The 10903-nt window shown below is 41.5% G+C and overlaps 1 non-coding gene across 1 annotated transcript; it reads right to left on the bottom strand.

The window, feature by feature from the left end:
• Window positions 1-10776: 10776 nt before the first annotated feature.
• Window positions 10777-10903, bottom strand: LOC126486888 (small nucleolar RNA SNORD22). The gene has a single exon (XR_007588225.1). It is a non-coding gene; the product is annotated as a small nucleolar RNA SNORD22 (small nucleolar RNA).

The raw sequence follows: 10903 nt of genomic DNA, 5'->3' as shown, positions 1-10903 counted from the left end.
CAAGAACTTTGCCTTCATTTTTCTTGATAATCTGAATGGTTTCTTAACATGGCTTTTGTCTTTGAAAAAAAATTATGTACAAACCTAAATTCTGGAGTGGATCTTAAGATACCTAATTAATGATATCTATGAAAAAATGATAACTTTCAAGAAACATGAAACAAATCAAGATAAATAAATAAATAAAATTAAACTTTTATCTTTGAAAAAAATCAATTTGTAGCTGATGGGTTTATATATTCTACTTCAAAGACAGAGTACGTGCTACTGTAAGTTACTAGGAGTCAACTTCCCAAGGTTGGCTGTAGGGGAAAATGCTTGCTACTGGAAGGCTCTCAGGAAAGAGAACACTGAGGACAAACGTGAAACATCAAACAGTAACTCGTGGGTCTGGAAAACAAAAGCTGGATAAACAGAAAACACTGAAATAGAACTTTGAACATTAGGTGACAGTTTGAGAAGAACTGACCCATGCCCCGTGTTTACCCAATCAGAATGATGTTTTCGTGACAACAAAGGGCAATATTTACAGAAAATAATGAAAAAATTTGCAGATTAACTGGAAAGGTTTTTGAAATTTGATGTTAAACTAGCTGAACACATTAAATCGGTTGTAAAAATAATCATCATACCTAGATTCAGAATTTGTACAAGGGCAGAGTTAATAATAGCTGCTGGAATAAAAACATCTACTGCATAAAAGTTAATGATCAATGAAATAATGTCATTATTAACTGTGCACCTACAAAGCGGTGGAAAACAAACCTTCTAGTAGAAAAAACAAGAAAGTAAAAACTCACAAATGCTTCCTGGGATTTGTATCTGCTGTTAGGAAGTAAGTTTCAGATCTTAGAAAAGTTGAAAGCTCAGCTTGGCCTTTTAGGTTTAAAAGTCTATAGAGAATGCAGCTCAGGGGTTTTCTGAAGGTAAAGAAATACGCTAGGATGGACGTTCAGCACAGCTTATGTTTCTGTAGTACTAGGGCCTGCGCCCAATGTCCTACACATGCTAGGCAAGCACTCTAACATTGAACCATATCCCTGGCCCTCAACATGATTTGAGTTGGTTATCAGGAGACGAACTCTGAATTCAAGCACACAGTACCGTGGGACGATTCAAAGACAACACTTATTGCTGGCAGCCACCGAAAGTTGAAAAAATAAGAAACTAACCCAGGTATAACAATGGTAGTATATATGAAATCCTGCATCATGGAAGACTGAGGCAGGAGGATGATGAGATTGCAGCCATATGGAGCTACAAAGCGAAAGTAACGCCCAATTTGGTCATGTTTGCCACTCACAGACATAGCGTGACAACAAGGGATGAAAGCTGCCAAAGCAGTTTTAATTTCTTTTATTTTATGTTGAGACTAAACTCTAGCCCAATTTAGTAGGCTCATGGTAAACATGTTTCAGATCTTCTCTTGCTGGCGTTACAGGTGTGAGCCACCACGCCTAGTTTAGATTTAAGGTAGACAAGTTGTCAGATGTATCCGAGAGAGCCCTAAAACAACAAAGGCTTTCAGGCAACCAGCAGTTTATGGCCACCAGCAGAATGCTGCGGGAATCTGAACACGAGTTGTCCACATTTTATTCTGAATGGACTGATGGATTGTATGTTGATTTCATATGCACTGTTAAAAATATTACAAAAAGAAAAATATCTGCTTTACTATTTTATATGTAAAAAGATTCTAGTTGTTTTTTTTAAAATGTGTTTAGACATGATCTCATTTAACGCAAGCTGAGCTCAATCTCACTGTGTAGGTAAGGAGGGCTCTGGGATCCTCTTGCCTCTACTTCTTGAGACAGCACCATCATGCCTAGCTTTTTATCTTTCCAATTTTCAGTAAGAAATACTGCAAAATGGAATTCCAATAAAAATAAAAAGATTTCCCAAGAGAAAAATTTTATCAGGCTTTTCTGGTCACGAAAGATGTAGAGGGTGGGGTCCGCTGATTAGCAGTTCGAAGAAATGCCAGATACCCTGCCATTTTCCGTCTTCTTCCACCCCAGCTTTGGGAAGCTTGACGGTAACATTAGAAACACTATGTGAAACTAGACTCACAAATCCACGGCCCTCAAGTCCCTGCCACCTGTAATCAGACTTGGTTCTCTTCACCACAGAGGACAACCGAAGGGCGGGATGAAACCAGTAAGGAGTTACACCATCTAGCGGGAAGCAGATTCAGGTTTCCTGTGAAATTAGGGCAAATTCGTGACCCATGGTAACTCCCCAAATTGCTCATTTCCTCTGTGCACAGTGGGACCTTTAGACAGCCTACTTCAATGGAGGTAGCTACTTCTCTGAGCTGATTGATTTTTTTTATTTTAATTTTAAACCTAGTTTATTACTAAGATTATAATGACTTTTCTGTGTTTAATTTTTGTTGCCTAGGGAAACTAAAAAGGCATTTGATTTCTTTGGGAACTCCTTGATTCACTCTTAGGTCACTCTCTCCTTCTCTTACTCTCTGGTTGCTAACCCAAAGAAATCCGAAAGTCAGTGCACAGGTTCCTAAAGTACAGCTAGAGCCTTATACATAATCTCTGATTTCTGTTTCCTTCAAAGGACATCCTTGTCCTCAGGATTGAGTGAAGTCACAGCATCCACTCTAGCTAAGTGTCCTTGCCACAGCACATAAGCAATGGTATTGATTATTCTTCAAGAAATGAACTTAGTTTGGAATTTATGGAAAATGTGCTCTGCATTTCCTAAGATGATTGGGCTCTCCATTTACTCTCTCTCTCTCTCTCTCTCTCTCTCTCTCTCTCTCTCTCTCTCTCTCTGTGTGTGTGTGTGTGTGTGTGTGTGTGTGTGTGTTTGCAGAGGTCAGACGACAGCTCCTGGGAGTTGCTTCTTCCCTTCTACCATGTGGGGAATCAAGGATTGAACTCAGGGCACTAAACTTATTGACCAGCCCCTCTATGTGCTGAGCTACCTCCTTGGTCCATGAATTAAAAGAAAAGGAAAAAAAAAAGAAATGATGGCTAAATTGTCTTATCCCTAGCCACAACCCCATCCTTGTTTTCTTTACATTCCTTTCATTTCTTTTATTTTGTTTTTGTTTTTAGATCTGGGGATCAAACCTAGGGCCTCAGGGCCTCAGCATCTTACATAACTGCTCTGTCTTTGATCTGCATCTCTAGTCCCCCAATTTCTATCAGATGTGAACTGGGAGGGGTTTGACTAAGACAACAATAGACAGAAATTCTTTGCAAATGATATATTACCAAGTTGCATGAAAAAAAATCTTAATAAGGTCGGCATACTAGAGTTAAAGTGCTTTTAAATCTGTGTAGTTATGAAACAATTTAAAGGCTGACACTGTGAACTGCTTGGGCTCAGGATGTGTCCTGCTTGTTTCTAATGGTGCTATAGGACCCAGCATAGAGCGGGATAGGATTGGAGGCATTGGGAGAGAAAGCCATCTAAAGAGAGGAGTCCTAGAAATCCTGAGATCATGCCCTAGTTTCATTTTTGTTGCTGTGATAAAAACAAACCCTAAGACAAAGCACCATAGAAGGGGAGAGGACTTGCTAGGCTTACAATTCCAGGTTAATCCAGGGTTGGAGGGAAGTGAAGGCAGGACCGCAGACAGCAAGTCCTGTCATAGTCAAGATCTCCATGGCCCCTGGAGAGCCATGCACTCATTATGTCCACTTCTGCTTCTAGCTTCCCTCTACTATTCTCCTGTCTCATAGCACAGAAGCCCTTCCTAGGGAATGGGATGACCCACAGTTGGCTGGGTCTTCCTACTAACAATCAAGACAATCACCCACAGAGAGTTGCACAGGCAAAGCTGATCTGAGAAATGGCTTGGTGAGTCTCTGCTCAGGTGAGTGTATACTGTGGCACGTTGACACTTAACAAGTAACCAGCACAAACATGAATAAAGAACATAACACAAGTTCCTGTTGATCCTGAAGAGTGAAGAGCTGAGAAAGAACAGTTTCTGTGAGAAGAGATGATGGACCATTGAGACCAAGAGCAGAGGCGTCACCCCCTGTGAAGGATGAGTGAGTCCCCTGTGATGTGTGAGGGTGAGTCCAATAATGGCAAATCCCAGGACGTGGTTTCCCATCTGAGGGCAGCCCACATCCTGGAGAGAGTGCTCAGTCCACGGAGACCCTGAAGGCAGCCCATTCCGGAACACTTGTCAGTCCGGAAGATCAAGGACTGGGGGGAAATGATTTCCTAAGATGCTTAGTATTTATAGAAAACAGTTAGTAACCAAGACCCAAACAAAGAAGCAGAACATTCTGGAAAGTGAGTGGAACTTCGAGACCTTGCCAGTGTTGCTTGTTTGCAGTTTTCTATATATCAGCATTGAGTCACCAGTGACTACAAATGAGGCCTTCTTGGTTTTTCAGCCAGTAATAGAAACTAGTCAGTCTCCCGTCTCCTTGTCTATCCTGTCTACCTTATGGCCCCATGCCTGCCAGCATCCACAGTCATTCATAAATATACACACCATCATGGTGGGGAGCTTGGAAGCAGGTACACAGGCGTGGAGCTGCAGCAGGAGCTGAGTGCTTACATCTTATCCACAAACTGGTGGCAGAGAACCGGAATGACTGGGAATGGTGTGGCCTGATCCCTGCACATCTCCTCCAACAAGACCACACCTCCTAATCCTTTCCGAAACAGTTCCAACTCTTATGGATCAAGCATTCACATATGTGAGGCTATTGGGGGGCATTCTTCAGACCACTACACCTTTTAAGAGCAACTTTTCTCAACTTCCATACACTAGAAACAGAACAAAACAAAGCATGGGAACTTGTCTTCCTATATTGGGTTTATGTTACTTCACATAAATATCATCCATTTTACTACAAATGTCCAGGTGTCAGTGTTAAGTGTAATAGCATAAAACACCAATGTATGTACTAGCCTTAGTTTTCTTGCCCATTCTTCTGTTGCTGGGCACCCAGCCTGATTCCATATCCTAGTTGTAATCTGTGCTACAATAAACATGGGCACACAGGCATCTCTGTTTTGCTGGTTTGCTTTTCTCTGTGTGTATAACCAGAGGTGAGCTAGCTGGGTTACATACCAGATCTATTTTTAGTTTTCCAAGGACTCACACCTGCTTTCCACAGTAGCTGTACCAATTTATATTCTATTAACAGTATGTAAGAGCTCTGGTTTCCCTACATCCTTACCAGTCTCTTTTTCCTTCCTCCCTTCCATCCCTTCCTCCCTTCCTTTTTTCCCTTCCTCATTCCCCTTCTCTCTTTCTTTCCTTTCTTCTTTTTTTGCTTTTTGCTCTTTTGATAATAGTCACTGTCACTGGGGTAAGATGTTACTTGTCATAGTTTTGATTGACATCTCCTTGACAGTTCATGATATATATATATAATTTTCACACAGTGTTGGTTGTTTCTTCTTTAGAGTATTGTCAATTGGCCCATTTTTTAAAAGTAGGTTTTTGTTTTGTGTTATTTGAGTTTTGAATGTCAGGTGCATTTTCCCATTCTCCAGTTGTCTCTTCAGGCAAAGTTTCCTTTGCTGAAAGAAAGCGCTCTCTCTCTCTCTCTCTCTCTCTCTCTCTCTCTCTCTCTCTCTCTCCCTCCCTCCCTTCCTACCCCCCCATAGTCCCCACCTTTTGTTTGTTTGTTTTCCTTTCCTGAACTTTTAAGGTTCTTTCCAGAAAAATCAGTGCTTGCACCAACGGCTTTAAGAGTTTCCTCTGTTCTGAGTTTCAGGTCTTATGTATTAAATTCTTCTATCCATCTTGAACTGATGCTTATATGGGGTGAGGGATCGGGTGGAGCTTCAAACCTCCCTGTGTGAATGCCAAGTCTTCCCAGCAACATTGGTTACATGCTGCCCTTTTTTTAGCATAAGCCTCTGGTAGCACTGTTAAGAGTCAGGTGACTAACGATTGACACACTTACTCCTAAGTTTATGATTGTTCAATTGTTCTGCGTTTCTGCCTCTGTGCCCAGTACCACACTATTCTGGTCACTGTGGCTCTCTAGTATATCTTGAAACAAGATATCTGGATATTTATGGCTTTATTCTTTTTGGTCAAGATTGCTATGGTTATTCAGGATCTTTTGTGCTTCCATATGAATTCTAGAATTTATGAATTAAAGCATTGCATTGAATTTGTGGATGACTTTGAATGTAGACTGATATGGGATTCCCCTCTGTATCCTGTGAACATGTTTTATTACCATTGGTTAATAAAGAAGCTGCTTTGGCCTGTGGCAGGGCAGAATAGAGCTAAGTGGGTAAACTAAACTGAATGCTGGGAGAAAGACGGTAGAGTCAGAGAGATACCGTACAGCTGCTGGAACCTTATGGGTAAACCATGAGCCTCATGGTAAAATATAAAATAATAGGAATGAGATAATTTATGATGTAAGTTATCTAGAAATATGCATAAGCTATTGGCAAGTAGTGTTGTAATTAATACTGCTTCTGTGTGATATTTCTGATTTGGGTGGCCAGGAAACCTACAGACTCCACCTACAGTAGCCATTGTAAAAATATTAATTCTTCTGATCCAGAAACATGGGTGGTACTTCATTTTTGGTTTGCATTTTCCTTTTTCAGTGTTTCATAATTCCGATTATAGAAGTCTTTCCTTGGTTACATTTATTCTTAGTGTTTTATTTTTTTATTTTTGCATTTGTTGTAAATGAAATTGATCTACTGGCTTCTTTCTCAATATATTTACTGTCAGTATGTAGAAAACCTATTGGGTTTTGTGTGCTGATTATTTTACATTCTTTTACTTTACTGAATTAGTAATCATTTGGTAGAAGTTCTGATAAAAGTTATTGTATATGTACCTTCATCTCTTCTGCCTGTAGGGATAAACTGACCTCCTTCATAACTTGATGGTTTTAATTTCACTCTCTTGCTCAATGGCTCTGGCTAAATATTCTAGTACTATGTAGAATAAAGGTATCAGGAGTGGAAATCCCTCTGTCATTACTAATCTTGGAAGAAATGCTTTGATCTTTTGATCTTTCTTACAGTGGTGGCTTTGAATTCATCATCTATAATCTTTGCTATGTTGAAGACTTCTATACTTATTTCAGGATTTTAATCCTAATGTGTATGGGGCATGTATGAATATGTATATGCAAGTATGAATGTCCATGTGTGTTCATCTAGAGGCCACAGTTCCATGTCAAGTATCATCCGCTCTCATTTTCTCCATTGTTTTTTTTTTTTTTATTCAGATGAAGTCACTGTCAATGAAGAGTTGTCTACAATGACTGGTCGGCAAGGCCTCAGGTTTCACCTTTCTCTGTTTTCCACTTCTGGGATAACAGGTGTACACCGGCCACCACAACCAAGTCTTTACTTGGGTGCTGGGAATCAAACTCAGGTCCTAAGGTTTGCACAGCATACACTGAGCCACCTCCTCAGCTCTTGATGCTGGATTTTATTGAATGACATTTTCTATCCATTGAGAAGACAGTAATCTTTATCTGTTGTTTTGATGCATTATGTTACTCTTATTGGTTTGCATATGTTTAATCAGCCTTGCATGCCTGGAAAGGCACTAACTTGACCATGCTGAAAGACATTTTTATATACTATTTAGTTTGAATTGCGAGTATTTTGCTTGAGAAATTTTGCATCAATGCTCCTCAGGGATATTAGTGTATAGTTTGTTGTTATTGTCCTTGTCTTGTTTTAGTAACAGGGTGATGCTCGCCTCAGAATGAATTTGGAAGAGATCCTTTTATCTCCATTTTATGGAATGGCTTGAGAAGAACTGGGATCAACTTCTTTAAAAGTCTGCAGAAATCCAACAGCAAATGCTGATGCGTGGCTCAATTGACAGTGTTTACTTGAATATTTATGACCTTGGGGTCGTTTCTAAGCATGGAAAAAAAATCATATGAACTCATCTTTGAACCCATCCAGGCTCTCTCTCCTCTCTTTTCATGATCGCTCCCCATGGGGATAGAGAGATGATTCAGCTGTTAGAGCACTGGCTGAGCAGGGAGGTGATGGTGCACGCCTTTAATCCCAGCATTTGGAAGGCAGAGGCATGCGGATCTCTGTGAGTTCGAGGCCGGCCTGATCTACTGAGAGAGTTACAGGGCAGCCAAGGTTACAAAGCAAAGCCCTGGAGAGAGGCGGGGGGGGGGGGGGGGGGAGATCACTGACTGCTCTTGTAAGAAGATGTAGGTTCAATTCCCAGCACTCACATGGCAGCTCACAATGATTTGTGAGTGACTCTTGTCCCAGGGGAATCCAATATCCTCTTCTGGTCTCTGAAGGCACTGCACCAACTTAATATAAAGCCAGTCATTCAGGCATAACATTCATGCACATAAAATAAAATGGGGAGATCAATCCTTGTCACAACACCCTGGGGTTCACCGGGAGATGATGATTTCAGAGCCTGTGCAGATCAGGATACTTAGCTAGTGGGTTATAATCCCTGGGAGATTATGATGCTCTCTCGCAGCTAGCATTGCCAACATCTACCCTAGTGGACATTGCTGGAATTCTCTACCTGCCTGCACAAGAGCAACTCCCTGAGGTGTGGAGCTGGAGTGGCAGATGCTGGGTATTTCTCTTCCTCCACTGCTGTCATCTCAGCTCTGTACCCTTTACAAGGTTCCAGTCCCTCTCTTGCTGAGCTCCAGGCTTTGCCCACTGTCACTGTCCTCAAAATGCCACCTGTTGCTTTGGTTCTTCTCTGTGCCCAAGCAGGTGAGAGCGAGGTATTCCCATTTGGCCACTTGTCCGCCTGTCATCTTACTTTAACGGTCAACATGCTTTGTTTGTTCTCTGCTTTTAGTTTAGATAGTCAGGGACCATCAAAAACCAGCCAGAACTTGGCAGGAAAGAGCTTGCCATCGGAAACTGTTGGGACAACACACCGTCAGCCAGGTTAACATCTGCCTTCTTCCAAAGATCATTTTCAAAACAGCAAAATCAGAATTCTTACCTTAATATAAAATAAATGCACAAATAAATGCCTCTATCTTGTGAATTAATAAAAGGGGATGTAAGGGATTAAAATTTTCACAAGGGAAACCCGAAGAACAGGTATATTTATACATAGGTGATCAGAAAGGCTCAACTGGATTTGCTAATGCATGCACAACTGGATAGTATCCTATAATGAACAAAAATATAATGCTCAGAATAAGTGTTTGTACAGAGAACATCAATTACATTGAACTCCACTGAACAAAACGAATCTGTTTCTAAGATGAGAATTGTTTACTGTACCACTAGTTTCTATACGAATAATTATAAAATGGTGAAAGATAATAAAAAAAAAAGATAGGCCCCTATAGAATCATACCTCCTCACCAAAAGGTCTCCTAGGGCTGCTCAAGATTCTGCTGACAAGATGATCCTGTTTTTGTTCCTCCGTTAAAGTCTTCCACTGTCTTTCCTGAGGCTCCCATTTTTAATGTGAATAATACTCACTGACTAGGAACCAACCTGAGGAGTGGCTAAGAAAAATGCAAATAACTCATTTAGCCAATGCCTTTACTTGATTTTAGATAGGTGTGTATAAGGCTGGAGAGATGGCTCAGCCTTTCAAAATGCTTTCTGCTCTTCCAGAGGACTCAAATGTAAGTCCAGCATTCACATTGGAGACCTCACAACAGCCTGTAACTCCACCTCCAGGAGATCTGACCCTTCTTCTGTCCTCTCCAGCAAGGCCCCCAACATGTGCGTGTGCACCCTCCTCCCCCGATACACACACAAATTAAAACAACAACCAACAAAAAACCTTAAAATTTTCCAATTCTAAGCACAAATTGTGCTCAGCTACTCTGAGTGCGCATGACCTAACTGTCTTTGCACAAGCTGGCCTTGCTTGTGCTTTAGTCAGGCAGCCCGGAGTGGAGCTTCTCAGCTATGAACAGCCTTTGTAAAACAGACAATGCAACTTCTTGATCCTGGAGAGCCAAGGGAAGGAACCCAAATTTACATGCTTAAAAATTCCAGCGGTGGCCGTCATGGATGTGTTCTAAACCATAAAGAGACCCATGATTGTGTGGCTTTACTAAGGCCCCGTCTAAGAAAAAGAAGGCAGCCCCTGCGGTGTGTTCCAGGTCTCCCTTTGCCTCTGAAGGAGTAAAGCCGGAAGCGGAAGTGCAGAGAGCCTGCCCTGATGCTGCCCCTACAGGAAACGCTGGTGTGTGACGGCCCCTGATTTCCTGTGTCCTGGTAATGTTTTCTAACCTTTTCTCACCCCACCCTTCTTCCCGCCTTCCCCATCTTTGTCCTGCCTCCTTCCCTTTGTTCACCATTTCTCTCCCAGTCTCCCATTGCCATGTCCTCCTTCCCGCTTCTCTCCTTATGTTGTAATGACCCGTGCCTCCCCTCACCCTAGTTAACTTTCGTCCCTTTCCTTGTGAGCATCTTTGAGATAAATCTTTAAAATGTTTTTTAACATTTTCAACATTTTAAAGATTTGTATTTGCTTTTATTTATGTACACGTGAGCCGCAAGTATGCAGGGACCTGAGGAGGCCAAAGAGCGTGGAACTAGAGTTACAAGGTGGTTGTGAGCCACTCCATGTGGGTGCCAAACTCAGGTACTCAGGGAGAACAGCGAGTGTTCTTAGTTGCCAGATCCATCGCTCTGGCTCTATAGCCTTTTCTTTTTAGAAGGCTAAGTTACAAGAAAAGATCTGAAAAGTCCCCTCTGGAGCCCTCGGAGCTTGAACCCTATCCGTTTTTTCCTCAGACCTGGAAAAAAAAATGGCTGAGCTTGTGTTTCAAGAAATGCTGATTCTTCCTTTTCCTTTAGATGAAAGTTGGGATAATCCCAAGACATTTCCTTCTGTAACATATTTTCCTCTTCTCCCCAAGCCAGCTCAAATGTGTTCACCTTGTCAGTTAAACTGGGTTGAGGGTGGAAGGTAAGACCTGTGAGTATCACATTACTGAGA

Source organism: Alexandromys fortis, unplaced genomic scaffold, assembly GCF_014885135.2.
Source record: "Alexandromys fortis isolate MF-2015 unplaced genomic scaffold, M_Fortis_MF-2015_v1.1 scaffold_145, whole genome shotgun sequence".
In the NCBI taxonomy this organism is placed as follows: Eukaryota; Metazoa; Chordata; class Mammalia; order Rodentia; family Cricetidae; genus Alexandromys; species Alexandromys fortis.
The sequence above is the reverse complement of the archived record's forward strand: the minus strand, read 5'-3'. Positions and strand labels throughout refer to the sequence as shown.